General features: G+C 36.4%; 1 long non-coding RNA gene across 1 annotated transcript in view; it reads left to right on the forward strand.

Moving 5' to 3' along the window:
• Positions 1-5,046: 5,046 nt before the first annotated feature.
• The window catches only part of LOC141553548 (uncharacterized), a 33,048-nt gene continuing 19,900 nt past the window's right edge, over positions 5,047-18,194 (forward strand). The window contains exon 1 of the long non-coding RNA XR_012485514.1: positions 5,047-5,462. This is a non-coding gene — a long non-coding RNA (uncharacterized LOC141553548). The remainder of the gene's footprint in view (positions 5,463-18,194) is intronic.

Consider the following 18,194-nt stretch of genomic DNA (forward strand, 5'->3'; position numbering starts at 1 on the left):
CTAAATGCTGGGAATATAAAAAGAGGCAAAAGACAGTTGCTACTATTGAGGAGCTTACAATATACAAGAGGAGACAGAATACAAATACACACAAAACCTATATTCAGTAAAAATAGAAAATAATTAACCTAGCACTAGAATTGAGGGGGGGGGTTAGGGGAAGGCTTCCAGAAAAGCTAGGATTTTGGTAAGGACTTAAAGAAATCCAGGGAAGTCAGTAGGTAGTTCAGAGGAGGGAGAGTTCTCTAGGCATGGAGTGGGGCAGCCAGAGAAAACATCAGGAACACAGAAATGGAATAGTCAGGAGACTGTTATTACTGGATTGAAGAGTAGGTGCTGGGTAATAAGGTATATGAAGACTGAGAAGAGAAAGAGGGATTAGGTTATACTTTGAATGCCAAATGAAGCATTTTGTATTTGATTGTGGAAGCAATAGAGTGCCATCATAGTTTACTGAGGAGGTTGGATCTGTACTTTAGGAAAATCATTTTAGTGGTTTAGTGAGATGACATTTGAGGTAAGCACCTGCAGGCTATTACAATAATCCAGGTATGAGGCGATGAGTTTCTGTAGCACAGTAGTGGTGGTATCAGAGAGATGTATTGGAGAATTCTTGCAAAGATGAAGTTGACATGTCTTAGCAACAAACTGGATATGAGGGATGAGAGACAGCAAGGAATTGAGTATTCCTTCTAGAACCTGAGTGACTGATAAGATGATATTGTTCTCTATAGTAACACAGAAGATAGGAGGTGAAGGGGAACAGATCATGAGCTCCATTTTAGACATAATGAATTTAGGATGTCTACTCAAGTTCCAATCCAAGGCATTTGGAGATGTGAGACTGGAGATTAGAAGAGAGTTTGGGCAGGATAGATAGATCTGAGAATCATTAGTATAGAGATAGTAATTAAACTTATGGGAGCTGATGAAATCACCAAGTGAAGCAGAGAAGAAAAAAGAAGAAGAAAAAGAAGAAAGAAGGAGAAAGAAGAAGAAAAAGAAGAAGAAAGAAGCAGATGTAAGAAGAAGGTGGCCTAGGACAGAACTTTAACAAAGTTCTCTTAGAAGTCATGCTCTGGAAGAAGATTCAGCACATGAGAGAGAGAAAAGATAAGTAGGATGAGAAACAGATGACAGCAACATCCCAAAAACTTAGAAGAAAGTATTGAGTAGGAGAGAGTGATCAACAGACTTCAGGAGAGATTAAGGAGAATGAGAATTGAGAAAAGGTTATTGGATTTGGCATCTAGGAGATCAGTATAATTTTGGAGTAAGCATTTTCAGTGAAATGATAAAGTCAGGAACCAGATTGTAAAGGGATAAGAAGAGAATGAGAGTAAAGAAAGTAGAAGCATCTATTGCATACAGTTTTTACAAAGAGTTTAGCCATAAGAAGCAGTGTGAAGGATCAAATGAGGAATCAGGATGAAGAAGATATGGACAAGTTGATAGGTAGTAGAGAACAAACTGGTAGAAAGGAAAAGATTGGAAATAAGTGAAGGAGTAGGGATGGTAGAGGCAGTATCTTTTGCTAGAGACAACAAAATGGCATGGAATTACAGAAATAGAATTAGCCTTGATAAGGAATAAGGTCAATGCATCATGTGAGACAAGGCTAAATGGGAAGATAATAGTAAAGGTATCTATGTGATAGCAGATGAGGAAGAGGAGAGAAGAGGGACCTCATAGTGAATGACCTCATTTTTATTTTCCCCAGTAAAATATGAGGCATGATTCTCAGCTGAGAGTGGGAGAAGGGAGAGCAATAGGAAGTCTGGCAGGGATAAAAATAAAGTCTGGAAGAGTCACTGTGGAGAGTTAGAAGAGTGAGTTAATAAGAAAGTTACAGTATAATTGCCTAGCAGAAGTGAGGTTCCAGTAGAAGTCATGTAACAAATTTGCAATGAGCCCAGACAGAATGGTGTTATGATTTTCTCCATTTTTATTCATTAGTATGTTAGAGTAAAAGTAGAAATTGCTTCTTGTGATGCAAGGCTGAGGATTGGCTGGGCATAATCAAAGATATCATAAGGCGATAGGGATTTAAGAGAGGAGGAAAGTGGGGAGTTGAATTGGTTCATCAAAGGGTCAAGGATAGAAAAATGAGGAGAGAGTGATTAGTGCAGGGGAGAAGACCTGAGAGAGAATTGAAGGGTCAAGAATTTGAAGGTCACAATATGAACAAAAATTGGGTTTATAAGAGAAGGCAGAGGAAGATTTGAAAAACCAATATAAATAGCCAGATATGAGGATTTCAGAATTTTTGAACAGGGAGATGGTACACTTGTGGGTGATGGCAAGATAAAGAGTATGACTATCTTTGTGTATGGCTGAGATGGGGTGGAGGAGTAGCTCAGGGAAAGTGAGTAGACTGAGGGACTGAGCAGTTAAGGTATTTGAGGGTGATTTAATATACATATCCAAGTCCCTTAATATGAGGGGAGAACTGGGGAAGGAGAGAAAAATTGTGAGCCAGATAATAAACTTATTGAGGAAAAAGGGGATTGATTTAGGTGTGTGTAGACAGAGGTTACCAGGATTTTGATTGGGTAGAAAGAGAGATTACTGAGTGATAAAGGTAGGGGGAGAACCTAGCCATGGCAATGAGAAACCAGGAACATTGCAACTTTTCCACTTCCACCAGGGAGCCAAGATAAATTAGGTACAGAAGTCCTTGGGAAAGGAGGCTAGGAAGGCTTTTACCATCTAAAGTCATTTCCCTACTACTCTGCATTTATCTTATATATATTCTGATTTGCATATGCTGCTGTTCCATTAGAATGTAATCTTCTTGGGGCAGCTAATGGCTCAGTGGATAGAATACCATCCCTGAAGTCAGGAAGACCTGAGTTCAAATTTGACCTCAGACATTTAACACTTCCTAACTGTGTGACCCTGGGCAAGTCACTTAATCCTAATTGCCTCAGCAAAAAAAAAAAGGTAATATTTTTGAGGGTGGGGCTTTCCCCTTCCTTCCCCCCTCTTTTTCTTTATATCCCTAGTGCTGATCATGGTGCCTTGTATTCAATAAGTGACCATTCTCTTTTGGATGTTTAAACTAGTAGGATGTTCAGAAAATATCCAGAAATATGAAAAGCAGAACCTGCACTTTCGAAGGTTTTCTATAAATATCTAAACCTACACATAATGTGGTATGGCTCCAACTTGAATCCAACATAAGTTAACAAGTATGCTTTAATTAGAATCATTCGTTCTGTTTTTTTTTTTTTTTTTTTTTTTTTTTTTTTTTTTTTGCTGAGTCAATTGGGGTTAAGTGACTTGCCCAGGGTCACACAGCTAGGAAGTGTTAAGTGTCTGAGACTAGATTTGAACTCAGGTTCTCCTGACTTCAGGACTGGTGCTCTATACACTGTGCCACCTAGCTGCCCCCATTTTAAAAAAATAAATATTTATTGAGTCCCTTCTGTGTAAAAAATCTTATACTTTTATCTAAGAAACATTACCCATTCTATCCTTCTAGCCCTATTGTAGCTTCCTTAGTTCTAGCTCCTTATATCTTTCTATTTAACCCATGTTCATGTCTTGATGCATTCTGTAGTCCTAGAACTGATTCAGAAAGACTAATTCATGCCTTAATTCATTCAATAGATGCTTATTAAATACTTGCTATTTGAAGTTAGTTGCTTCTAGATAGCTTCTAGACCTAGAATCAGGAAGATTCATTTTCCTGAATTCAAATCTAGCCTCAAATACTTGCTAGCTATGTGACTTTGGGCAAATCATTTAATTCTGCCTCAGTTTCCTCATCTGTAAAATGAACCGGAAAAAGAAATGGCAAACTATGTTAATATCCTTACCAAGAAAACCCTTAATGGGATCATAAAAGAGTCAGACATTACTGAAAAACTACTGAACACTAGCAGCAGTTTGAAGAGTACTATATTAAGTGCTAGAGCAGATACAAAGTTGTGATATAACAGGATTCTTGCCCTCAAATCTTGCTTTAAATGGTGTATGTATGTGGGGAAATAAGTACAAGGATCACTATAATGCATTGAAAATGTTCATTTTACACAACAGCTCTTGGGGATTCAGGGTCTTAATGGATTAGAAGCACAGCTTCTTTAAGAATTGTCAGGAGTCTTAAAACCCATAGAGGATAGTAATGAAGACTAAGGAAAGCAAAAGAAAAAAAGGACTATTTTGAACCATAAACAGGGACAAAGGAGAGGGAATCACTTTTCAGGGTAGATGAAATAATAATTTATCACAATGAGAAGGCCAATTACTCAAATTTTATATTCTATTTTTTTCCTAAAGAGAAAAATCTTTAAAATGGTCAGGATAGAATAAAAATGGTTAGTAGGAAATAGAAACTCAAGATAAGGGAGGAAAAGGTCATGCAATAGTTTTCTTTAAGTTAAGTTTCTTTAAATTAAGTCAGCAGACCATTATAGACATCCCAGATAACTGAAAAAACCAGCAGATAATAATCATAGCCAGCATTTATATCATACTTTAAGATTATAAAAGTCCTTTAAAATATTGTTTCATTTTATACTCATGTTATTATTAGCCACATTTTACATCTGAGGTAACTGAGGTAGGCAGAGATTCAATGATTTGCTTAGGGTCATAGAGCTAGTAAATGTCTGAGGCTGGATTTGAATTTACATCATCTTGGCTCCTCATCCAGGGCTGTATCTACTGTATCACCTGGTAGTGACTGCTGAGAGAGACTGACTAGAGAAAACATTTTAGTTTTCCAATAAAGGGAAGAGAGTGAAGTCTATATCTTATAGCCCAATGAGCTTTACTTTTCTTTCTGGTAAAATTCTAGACATATTATTAATGTGTTTGTGGAAATTTTGAAAGGGAAGCAGTAATGCTAAATGCCAGCATAGCTTCATTAAAAACAAGTCAAACCAGACAAACTTCTTATTTGGCAAGGTAAGTAGACCAGGGGAATATTATGTTCCCAGTATGCTTAGATTGTTGCAAAGTATTTAAGAAAGTATTTCATGCTACTTTAGTGAACAAAAGATAGGGTAAAACCCAGTGAAAAGTGAGAGATCATAGAAGCATGAGGGAGGGAAAAGAGATGACTTCTAGATTAGGTTCTGAAGGATATGAGAGGAAATAGAGATCAAAGCTACAAGTAATAATTAATCTTAATGAAGAATAGGGATAGTAAGGTCCAGAGGAAAAGAAGAGAAAGTTATGATAGTGCAGACAAGGTGTAAGGAATTATAGAAAAAAGGTTGAAGGATGTTCTCAACCTTCCCCAATGAATGAGGAGGGTCTGTAATTTGCCCTGAGTGTGGAGATGAGATTTTATTGGTGGATGGGAAAAAAGAAAAGTTTTGGAATGAATTAGGTTCTCAATGAACCCTAAATACCCAGCTGAAGTTTTGTAACAAATCTGTAATGTGTGAAGTCAGTTTGGTTCCACTGTTTTCCCCAGATGCTCAAGAGGATTCTGGAAGACTGGAAAAGTGGTAAGACCTATTTAAAAGAAAAGAAAAATGATAATACCACTGATGGAAATTGGGATTAGAAAGAGGAGAGCTGGTTTTAAGGTGAGAAAGAAGTTGAGTGTTTAGTTTTTGACATGAGTAAGCTTTATTGTAAGAGATTTGGGCATATTTGTGGATTCTGGATACCAAAAGAAAATTCTTTGATAAGTGTGTAGCATCTAAGTGGCTGTGAGTCTGAGTGGGTAGGCAAGGTCACTGGTTGACTCTGTGTCTTTTGGGCTTGGAAGAATGGAAAGTTGCACAATGGGATAGGAATGAGATCCCCAAATCCAGCCAACTAAAATATTTATATAGTATTTACTGTGTAGAAAAGCAGGTAGGGCAGCTTTAAGAAAGATTGCAAAATTTTATCAGTATCTTCTCATCTTTTTGCTCTACTCTTTGGTTGTCAGCCTGCCCCCAAAGTATCCATTATCTCTTTGTTGTCCTTAGCTCACCTTCACTGGGCAATGCCTTAGAGCTTGATTTTTTGACAAAGTTTGCCTTCTTAGAAATGAACTGATAAAATATTTCACACGCAAGCAAGTTTGTTTGATTTTTTTTTTTTTTTTTTTGGTGGGGGGGAGAGAAAGGAGACCTCGACCTTTGATTTCACTGTTGTAGGTCATTTTTAGCAAGACAACTTCCTCTGTTAATGCAGATAGGCAATTATTAGATAGCTGCTTGGTGCATTAAAAAGTAGAGTGACATACTGTAAAATGACTGTCACAAAACTGATCTTCAGCAACCATTTATTAAGCACCTACTGTATGTCAGACATTGTGCTAGGTGCTGGTGGTGAAAGGACAAAATTGGAATTGTCTCTGCCCTTGCAGACTTCATAGAACTTTGAGATTGTTATAAGAATTCAATTCATTTAAATTCAACAAACATTAAGCTTTAACTCTGTGCATGGCACTAGGTTAGATGCTGGGAAAAGACAAAAATCTCAAACAAATAGTTCCCTTAGTAGCTTACATTACTCTGAGGTGGCTGTGGGAGTTTAAAAACAACATCAATGAAGCTGAATCCAGCTCTGTACAGAGCTATACAGAGCTATTTCTGAACTTTAGTTCCATGGCAGTGATATGGTTTTCAGCCAAGGTCACCCACTGACAAGTAGCATTTGTTCAGATAAAGAAACTCAAGGAGAGAGAAAAACCACACTGGCCTCTGTGTCAGTCTTATTTCTTCAATATTTGCTCAAGTCATAGCTCCTTAAATTAGGGCTGAGACTCAGAGCTTCTGAGTCATTTCCTTTTCTTTGTTGGCTATAGAATCATGAACTAGAGTGAGAAGGAATTTCAGAAGTTCTGTTGTCCAAACCCTTATTTTACAGATTAGGAAACTGAGGTCTAGGAATGTGAAATAACTTGTCTGTTTTCATATAGGTGATAAATATCAGAAGTGGAATTTGTAACCATTTCCTATTTACCAGAGCGGGCCTTTGACACTGTACCATGTCTTTTACCTTCAACACCATCACCTTGCCATACTACTTTTACCATTGTGACAAAAAAGGCTAAGGCATTCCTCCCTCCCTCATGGGTTGGGCCTGATTCTGGATTTTGAGTTCTTTATTCTCTTCTTCAGAGATCCAGAGAACAAATTGCCTTTTGCTCAACACTGTTCAAAGATGCTTAATGCTTTTTTTTTTTTTCTTCCTGGGCCTGGAAGGTATTTTTTGGTGGGTTTTTACAGCTAAGATGCCTTCTTGAGAAGACTTTTTGAGAAAGGCCTCATCTGCTTGTACTAGAAGCTGAAACAGATTTGAACATATTTTTAGCAGCTTTCTCTGACCATTCTTTGTTTTTCACAATTGTATGTTAGAAATGATCCTAGAACCCAGGTCTTCCTGACTCAGAGGAGGATGGGTCTCTGTATAATGATTAATAAATGGCTAAATAGAATTCCAAGCATACTTATATTTCACCAAGGAACAATGCCTTAAACCAAAGGAATGCTTTTCAGGAGAGTAAAATTAATTATAAGTAATAGAATATCATAATGTTGTTGTTGAGTTGTTTTAGAGATGTGACTTCAAATGGGATTTTTCTGCCAAAGATACTGGAGTAGTTTGCCATTTCCTTCTCCAATTAATTTTACAGATGAGGAAACTGAGGTAAATAGGGTGAAGTGACTGTCCCAGTGAACCCAGATTTGAAATCATGAAAATGAGTCATTTTGATTCCAGGACAGACCCCTCTATTCATTATAACATACAAAAAAAAAAAAAAAAAAAAAAAAAAAAAAGAAGGAAGTAATTTTAAGTGAGAAAAGGACCTGATAAAGTCTTTGTGTAGGGTCTGTGTGGTAGGAGACAAAGCTGCCAGTTCACACAGCCTACAGAGGTGGACACCTATTGTGCTTTTCAGTAGGCTGATCCTAACATGCATGGGCCTTCCAGAGAATCTGTGAGGGAACAGCAGATTGCTTTAACAGTACCTCTTTTTAATTCTGCCCACTCCCCAAAGGAATGCAGTTTTCTGTACTCCAAACATGGGACTTCACCTCTAGCCTCTGAAAAATGGAAAATTTAGATGGTTGAGGCTTGAACCTTGCCACTTGCTTTCCCTATGTGTCCTTGGGCTAATAAACCCTTCTCTTTATAGATCTCTATTTCTCCATTTGTAAAAAAAGAAATCTGACCTAGATGACCTTTAAGCTTGGGTCCAGCTCTGAACTGAGGACTGCATGATCCTAAAAGTTCTGTCTCTCTGTTTGCCTTAAGATTTTGCTGCCAGGGGCCATTATGCGGTTTAGACAAGCCTTGCTTCTGACCTTGCTATATAATAGGGACTTTCACATCTGGCAGCTTTGCTCTAGCTTGTCCTCTGGTGGTAGAGTGGTGTTATGGCAGTACACGTGCCACACAGCATTAGTTTCCTCTTTCATTAGACTTGGGAAGTGCATCTGTGGAATTTATGCAATTTTCCCCCCAGGATAAAAAAAAAAAAAAAAAAAAAAAAGAGCATGTGTGTGGAGCACTGTGAAAGTTGGCTTTATACATTGATGTAGTGATTTGAGGGAATACAAAAGACTTCTATATCCCCTAAAGATCTTTTCCCTGAGCCTGTCACAAAGCCTGAAATTCCATTAAAAGTTTTTCAGGTTGAGGTATCAGGCCTCTAGAGAGCTCTTGCTCATATATAAATGCCTTTGGGATGGATATCAATTAACAAGATTTATTAAAAGCCTGCTTTGTGCTGGGCGCTGTCTTACATATTAGACATGCAAAGATACATGAAACTGTCCTGGTTCTCAGGAAGCTTGCATTTTACCAGGAGAAAAACACATAGATATGTAAATAAATATAGAGCTATATATTATAGGGAGTAATTTTTTGGAGGGGAGAGGAGTACTGATAGTTGAGGAAATGAGATCCATATAGGAAGTAGCACTTGAGCTGAATTTTGAAAAGAACTAGAGAATCCACAAGGCAAATGTGAGGAGAGAGTGATTCCAGACCTAGGGAATGGGTTGTGCAAAGGATGGCAATGGGACATTGAGTGTTATGCATAAAGAGCAGCAAATAGGATAGTATGACTGTTACATAAGGAAATTATTTCTCTTAGAGAAATAAATTGGACTCGACTTATGAAGGACTTTAAATAGAAAACAAGGAAATATGTATTTTATTCTGGAAGTTCATTATTAGTCAACTTGTTAGCCAACTATCATATTATTCCCTAATTAGGAACTAAGGGGATTAGCTCTAGGATGCATCCATTTACTTTGAAGAAATGAAGAAGGGTTAGGCTGGAATATTTTTGGAAGTCACTGAGGATATCCCAGTGAAAAAATGCAAGTAGATAGGCATCCTCATGAGAGCACTGGGTCTCTCCTTGAAGATGGGGAGGTATTATAAAGTGGGCAGTCTCCTCTCACCTCCCATTAGGAGTCATGGAAGCCCATCCTTTTTTTGTTCATTATTTCATTGATGGTTACTTGTTACATGGTTTCAAAAATGAGAACAAATGAATTCTTTGCAGAATTCTTCTCTCGATCCCTCACCAGGCTCAAATGCAACTACTAGAAGACTGATATCAACTCCAGTTGCTGAAACTATGGCAGTTCTTTTAATCTTTTGAAGATCACAAGGTTCTATTCCATCCATCTCTGATAACATTACCTTAGATCATGAAAGAAGAAAGAAAATGGAGACAGAAGAAGCACACTTCATTGTGCTATTCATGGACATAGGTTACTAAGATCCACTGCTCTTATTTCCTGGCTTGAGAGAAAGTGTGTGAATTCATTTGTTTGAGAATTTTATATGCACACTTAGTTATGGCTCAACAGCCAATTTAAAGGCATTTGGCCACTAAGCAGTGAGAGAAGATACCTTCATGCCAGCATTTGCTCTGAAGGGGGGAGAATCTATCTTGAATTTCTAGGAGGGTTTCACCAAGTGTCCAGATAGATATTGCACATGCTCTCACAAGTCTTCATTGGTTGGTCCCATGATCACATTTTAGGCTAACGATCCTGGACAAATCTCTGCACTTCATTGTGCCTCATTTTTTTTATCTGTAATGTGAGGGGGTTCAACTCCATGACCTTTAAAGTCCTTTTCCAGTTCTAAATCTATGAATCTAAGAATTTAGAAAAATCTGATTGGTAGGTGTTTTGAGATAAATTGGATTAATGATTGCCTTTCTATGTTAGTGGAAAAATAGGGAAATAGGATTTAGTCCCTCTTGGATTAGGATTCAGTGTGCAAATAATATTTAATTATGTAATATTTACTTAGCATTTTTCTTTAAATACTTATTAATAATCAATGTCTCTCTCAATAGAATATAAGCTCCCTGAGAGTAGGAAATATTTTATTCTATGTATTTATATATCTAGCACCCACCACAGAATCCGACACAAATATGTTGATTGATTGAATTAGGGTATATCAAGTCTACACTTGTCCTAAGACTCACTGCCTTCTCATTCAAATCATTCATTCCCTCATTAGAAGCTCCTACTTCACACTGACTCAGTTCTCTTGGTCTGCATCCATTGTGAATTTCCAGGGACTAGTAATGCATCTAGGCTCCATCTTTCAGCACACTCAGTCAATTTCCAACCCTTCCAAGACTACCACTAACTAGCCTTGAGGCTATATTCAGATTCACTTACATAGTCCTGGGCAATAATTGGCAGCTGCTATTGCCCCCAGTAGCCTCAGGCTCACAGCTGTTCTTGCTTTTCTCCAGGCTCCTCAACATCTGGCAAAAGTCTAATAGTAATAGAGTATACTGTAATGGAACATATGTCATATCACTTTTGACATGTATGTCATAGCTAAGTACCCAAATGACTCTCTTCTTCATAGGAAAAAAATCAATTTGTAAAATCTTCAATTTGGATCTTGTTTGTAAGTTTGCTATTTACTCTATTTATTTGTTAAAACTAACCTCTCTGGCCTCCATTAGACTCATTAGTGTTTCTCAGTAGGAGATAATGTGCTTGATTCAAAAGTATGAGTGAATTTAATGCCTTCCTTTCCTAGCAGGGATCCAAGCTTGCTCTCCTATTCACATAATGACAATAGTAATCAAGGAAGAGGGTATTAAGCTAACATTTTGAAGAACAAGATAGAATTATGAGCAGAATCCTCAATAATGAATGTGTTAATTGTTCTTTCTTGTTTTCATACAATTAGTCCTTACTAAATCGGGATATACCCAGTCTACTTCAAGATGAGCCATGAAAAAAACCACTGAACTTAGAAGCACACGACCTATGTCAAATCCTTGCTTTATGGGTTTGGAGGTAATTGGAGTGTTCTCTTGAGAAAGTCCCAAGGTGGTCAGAAACTCAGAGAGGGATGTTGGAATCCATTGGGGGCAGCAATGGCCAGGGAGGACAAAAATCAGTGTTCAAACTAAAACAGCCAAAATACCCAGAACATCCAACATCTTTAGTATTCTATTGTGTGATGCCACAGAGTACATTGAAGATCCAACTCTTTGAAGCTCAAATGTTGAGGGGAGTTGGGGGAGGCTATTCTTTTTTTTTTTTTTTTTTTAATTTTTTATTTTATTTTATAATTATAACATTTTTTGACAGTACATATGCATGGGTAATTTTTACAACATTATCCCTTGCACTTACTTCTATTCAGATTTTTTCCCTTCCTCCCCCAACCCCCTCCCCCAGATGGCAAGCAGTCTTATATATGTTAAATATATTACAGTATAATTTAGATACAATATATGTGTGTAGAACCGAATTTTTTGTTGCACAGGAAGAATTGGATTCAGAAGGTAAAAATAACAGTTTACATTCATTTCCCAGTGTTCCTTTTCTGGATGTAGCTGGTTCTGTCCATCATTAATCAATTGGAATTGGATTAGCTCTTCTCTATGTTGAAGAAATCCACTTCCATCAGCATACATCCTCGTACAGTATCATTGTTGAAGTGTATAATGATCTTCTGGTTCTGCTCGTTTCACTCAGCATCAGTTGATGTAAGTCTCTCCAAGCCTCTCTGTATTTCTCCTGTTGGTCATTTCTTATAGAACAATAATATTCCATAACATTCATATACCATAGTTTACCCAACCATTCTCCAATTGATGGACATCCATTCATCTTCCAGCTTCTAGCCACTATGAAAAGGGCTGCCACAAACATTTTGGCACATACAGGTCCCTTTCCCTTCTCTAGTAGTTCCTTGGGGTATAAGCCCAGTAGTAGTATGGCTGGGTCAAAGGGTATGCACATTTTGATAACTTTTTGGGCATAATTCCAGATTGCTCTCCAGAATGGTTGGATTCTTTCACAACTCCACCAACAATGCATCAGTGTCCCAGTTTTCCCACAGCCCCTCCAACATTCATCGTTATTTGTTCCTGTCATCTTAGCCAATCTGACAGGTGTGTAATGATACCTCAGAGTTGTCTTAATTTGCATTTCTCTGATCAATAGTGATTTGGAACACTCTTTCATATGAGTGGAAATAGTTTTAATTTCATCATCTGAAAATTGTCTGTTCATATCCTTTGACCATTTATCAATTGGAGAATGGCTTGATTTCTTATAAATTAAAGTCAATTCTCTGTATATTTTGGAGATGAGGCCTTTATCAGAACCTTTAACTGTAAAAATTTTTTCCCAATTTGTTACTTCCCTTCTAATCTTGTTTGCATTAGTTTTGTTTGTGCAGAAACTTTTTAATTTGGTGTAATCAAAATGTTCTATTTTGTGATCAATAATGGTCTCTAGTTCTGGGGGAGGCTATTCTCAGGATGAAGAGGAGTTTAGTATCCAAGACTTCAGATGAGTCAGAGCAAGATGAAGCAGGGTCAGCTACCTTACCCAAAAACATAACATGGGCTGTCCCAAAGTTCTACTTCAGGAACTAAAGTTGAGAGGGGAAAAAAATTATTGTCCACATAGAGATGACCAAATATCTAGTCCAAAAGAAAAGAGTAATTCCAAAACACCTGCAAGCAGAGATTTAAAAGACAATGTGGGTTTTCCACAGTACCACATAAATACTTAGAAGAAATAAAATAAGAGAAAGAAAAATGAAAAGAACTCTAAAGAATGGGAAGGAGAATTAATTAATTAAAACAGAAAATAGTAAGTGTTATTTAAGTAATGGACTCCATGAAAACTAGAATAGATGAAATAGAAACTCATGATTCAACATTAGGACAATGTTGAAAAATAGGAAAAAATGTAAGATATCTGATAACAAAAATAATTGAACTGGAAAACATGCCAAGGAGAGATAACTTGAGAAATATTGGATTCTCCGAAAGTCATGATTTTTTCCCCCTAAGAAATTATAAGTGAAAAGTGTTCAGATCCTTTAGAATCAGAGGGCAAAGTAAAGGTAGAGAGAAGTCACTGATTGCCTTCTGAAAGAAACCACAAGAAAGTCTCAGAATTCATAACCAAAGACCAGAGTTCCCACATCAAAGAGAAAATAGTATATAGAGATGTGGAGGTCATGAACTAAGGAACTACATTCAGGTTCATACAAGTACTGTTTACTATAAAGAAGAATTCTTGAAATACAACATCTCCAAAGATAAAAGATATAGGCTTAAATGAGGGAATTTGTTTTGTTGGATTAAAGAAATGTTGGTTTTCTTTTTTATTTAAAATTGTTCAATTAAGGAAGAGTGAAGGAGGAAGATATATGCTTACACAAAACAAAAATGAATGAATAACCAAATGAATGAGAAAGAAAACTCTCTGGATATTAGATAGAGTCCTTTGGTGTATACCAGTTTAGAATCTTTTGCTTCTATTTCTCAAAATGTTTCTAGAAGCTCTCCTTAGGGGGGAAAACATATAGATTACAACTCCCAAATAACTTATCCTGAAAAATTGAGTATGATCCTGGGGTGGGGTGGGGGAAAAAAACTTTAATGAAATAAAAATTTTACAAACATTTCTGATAAAAAGAACAGAGTTGAGTAGGAATTCTAAAGTACAAATATAAAAATTTAGAGAAAGCAAGAAAGGTAAATTTATTTGAGCAATTAGCAAGACCTGTAGGATGATTGAGTATTGATATTCTAATTGGGGAGAGGGAACACATGTTCCCTAAGAATCTTAAGGTCTTCAAATGGTATTAAGGGAGTTAAATAGGAACAGAAGACCTAAAGTTGGGTTGTTCTGAGGATTTTAATAGGCAAAAAAGAATACACTAGTATGGGAAGGAGGAAGAAGATGTGTGGAATTTATTGTTCATAACTGGAATATATGAGAAGAGTAAACAGACATGGAAGAAGAAGCTGGGGGAGAAGGTATCAGGTGGACTTCATTCTTATCTGAACCAAACAAAGGAGAATTGAACATACATACACACACATATCCAATTTAGTCTAGAAACATATTCAATTCCATAAGCAAACATATGGAGATAGGGATGGGAGGAGATTGAAATTGAGGTTATACTGTGAGGATAATAGTCACAAAGAAAGCAAACTTCTTTATCCTAAAGGGGAAGAGATTAAAAGGAAAAAGAAAAGAAAAGAACTAAATTCAAAAGACAGGACCAAGGGGAGTGCCTATCAGTTTGAGAATGCTGAATAAATTGTTGTATATGATTGTGATGAAATATTATTGTACCAATAGAAATGATGAAAGACACAATTTCAGAGAATCCTGGGTAGTATGAACTGACACAGAGTGAAGTTATAGAGGGAAGGGCATAAATATGTACAGAGTGACTACTATATATCAGAGTACTTTACAAATATTATCTCATATAACCAGTGTAACAATGCTATGTGATTAGCATAACAAGGGCACCATGTGTAAGGACAACACTGTACAAAAAATCAACTTTGAAAGATTACATAGCCACTATCTGGCCATTTTGACTGATTATACTTATATGTTAAAAAAGCTTAAAGTTTTCTCTGTGTGTCTGTCTCTTGCTCTGTGTCTCTGTCTCTCTTTGTCTCTGCCTCTCAGTTTTTAATTGGGAGGAGGAAAGGATAATATATTCATTCATATATATTTATTTTATATATTTAAAAATAAGCATTATGAAATAGAGATTCATAGTTACATGCAATTATTCTTATTTGTTCTGCTTTTTAAATGGAAATGCTCATTGTGTATATGTTTAAGTTTGGAATAAAAAAAAATCTAATTTAAAAAAAAAATTCTGATTCTGTCATGTATGATTTGTATAATCTTGGATAAGTCCCTTAATCTTTCTGTCCTTACATGTCGTTATCTGCATAATGAGGACATTCGACTAAATCATATCTAAAGTTCCTTCCTATAGGAACTCTAAAACTCTTATGAACCTCCAGTGTAAAAGGAAGTAAGGAGCAAAGTCCTATAGTAGTAATGACACTGGCTACAGAGTCCTTGTTAATTGGGTTGATTTATGACTCTACCCAGCTTTAAGAAACCTCCAAAGTCCAAATGTGAAAACTGAGAAATTTGGGTGTGATTATTTGCATAACAAAAGACTTTTTTCTTTTGCAGAATTCCCCTCAGAAATCCTTTAAATGAACAGCTCCCCCTATAGAGTGCACTTTAAAATGTTTCACATTGTAAAATTTTAATGAATTTTCTGGAACTCAACTGGTATGCAAATGAAGTATATATACATTCGCCTCTTCAGTTCATTAGAATTGTATTGTTATGATCACATTATCCCTTCCCTGATTAGTAAAGACAGTATAAGAAGATAATACTCATATTTATTTTTTTATTCTTCTCTGTGAGAATGTAAGCTTCCTGAAGGCAAGGGCCATTTCTAAATCTCTGTAACTTCATTTCCTTTGCATCCATATAGCAAATATTTACAAAAAATTTTCATAGAATTTAGTTGGATTTGGTCAGGTTTTTTGTTAAATAGACTTTTTTTTTTTTTTTTTTTTTTTTTTTTTTTTTTTTTTTGTGGGCATTCCTGGCATTCTATTAAAAGCTTCCTTTTTATTGGAGAACATTATATTGAATTCCGATCAAATATCTTGGAAGTAAATTTTGGAAAATGCTACCTTTGTAAACTGGGCACTGCTTGAAATCAGAATCTTGATATTGATTTTTTAAAATTAATTTTATAATTATAAAAATTTTTTTTTGACCATACATATGCATGAGTAATTTTTTAAAATAACATTATCCCTTGTATTCATTTTTCCAAAATTTCCCCTCCCTCCCTCTACTCTCTCCCCTAGATGACAGGCAATCTCATACATTTTACATGTGTTACAGTATAACCTAGATACAATATATGTGTGTAAATACCATTTTCTTGTTGCACGTTAAGAATTGGATTCCAAAGGTATAAGTAACTTGGGTAGAAAGACAGTAGTGCAAACAGTTTACATTCAATTCCCAGTGTTCCTTCTCTGGGTGTAGTTGTTTCTGTCCATCATTGATTAGTTGGAAGTGAGTTGGATCTTCTTTATGTTGAAGACTTGATATTGATTTTTAAAAAAAGATTTTTATTTTTAGACTCATCCTTGAATCTATTTCCTTTTAGACACTGTGGCCAAGTGATCATATATACCTTTGCCTTAAGCTCTTTGAAATCTATCATCCTAAAATTTGAGACATATGTGAAAGGCAGGAAGACCCTGAGTTCAAGTTCTATCACTTACACACATTGGCCATGTGACTCTGGGCAATTAATTTAATTGTTCTATGCTCTTGGCAGGTTTCTGACACTATAAGTAGCATCGTGGAAGCAAGTTTTTTTCACTCATTGAACCCTTATACCAATAAAAAGCATCTATGGGATACATATCTGGTTCAAATACTTGCTTTGGTACTTAATGGTGGGTGATCTTGGGCCAAATAACAATCTCTCTATGACTCAGTTTCTTCACCTTTGAAATGAAGAAATTGGAATAGACTTTCAAAACTTTTTCAATACTAAATTTATGATCTTATGACCATCCAGTGTTCAATCTCCTCCTTTATTAAGAACAAGGTCTTTTTCTCCCATGGGTCCCACCACTTTCATAGTTAGGTTTTCTTTGTCAGTAGGATTTAAATAAGGAATGGTGGGGTCCCCCTCATCTTCAACATTCACGAATAACTGTGGTCCTTCAGCTTGCAACATTTCTGTCCTATACAATGCAAGTAACTGACTTCATGTGGCCTTTTGCACAAACTTGGTGAGTGGTAAATACTTTGGAGGCTCTGCTAGTTTTCCCCACAAGCACATATTTTCTTTTAATTATAAAACAACAATTGCACACATTTAATAAGCACTTCATTTAAAATGAGGCAGCCCACATCTATCCAATTCATTGTAAATGAATCTATTATTCTCATTGACTAGTTGCTCCCATATTGGACCAAACTCTGGGAAAAATATAGAGAAAGACACATTTCCTACTATTCCCTGAACAGCCTTAACACAAGAAGAGCAAAATTTCTCAAGCAGCCTATGAAAATGCCGTCGCCTCCACTTCTCCCTCACTTCTCTCCCTTCCCCTCTACCTCCCCCCCCCCCCCCCCCCCCCCCCCGAAAATGCACATGCTAATTTTACATTGTAACTGCTTGGTTTTTCTTCCTGTCAGTTGTAGCCCACACAATTTCTTTAGGGACCCTTTCAAAGGCAAATTTGAAAATGTATCCCTTAAAAAGTTGACTCATTAATAATGAGATTACGTTTTTAAAATGCCACATTGCCTGTGGTCCCTTGGATAGGAAAATGAAACAATAGCAATAAAATAAAAAACTGGAGTTATTTTATAACTGAAATGAGAAACAAACTAGCACTAGATTTTTTTTGGACTTTAGGATTTAGGTCAGCCCTAGTTAGCTTTCATTTAAAATAGATACATTTTAGAGACTTCAAGGATTTTCTTGTTGTGTAGGCTCAGAGACATATCTATCTCCAGATACTGAATGAATTACAAGACATTGTGCTCAGAGCTGATGTGTGTATGTGGTAGGGTTGTAATGCAAAGGAGTCTCAGCCATTGCCTTTGCCTACGCCCTATATTGGCAGCTTGCTGTGAAGGATGGTGAATTGTACCTGCAGTTGAGAACACCAGCCTCAAATATATTAGTTGTGTGACTGGGCAAGGAGCTTAACCTTGTTTGTCTCAGTTTCCTCATCTGTAAAATGAGCTGGAGAAGGAAATGGTGAACTGCTGAAGAATTTTTGTCAAGAAAACTCCAAATAGGGTCATAAAGAGTCAGACACAACTAAATAACAACACCTAGGTGGGGGAAGAGGAGACATAAACACACAAGACAATGGATAGAACATTGAA

The sequence above is a fragment of the Sminthopsis crassicaudata genome, chromosome 2 (genome assembly GCF_048593235.1).
Source record: "Sminthopsis crassicaudata isolate SCR6 chromosome 2, ASM4859323v1, whole genome shotgun sequence".
Lineage (NCBI taxonomy): Eukaryota > Metazoa > Chordata > Mammalia > Dasyuromorphia > Dasyuridae > Sminthopsis > Sminthopsis crassicaudata.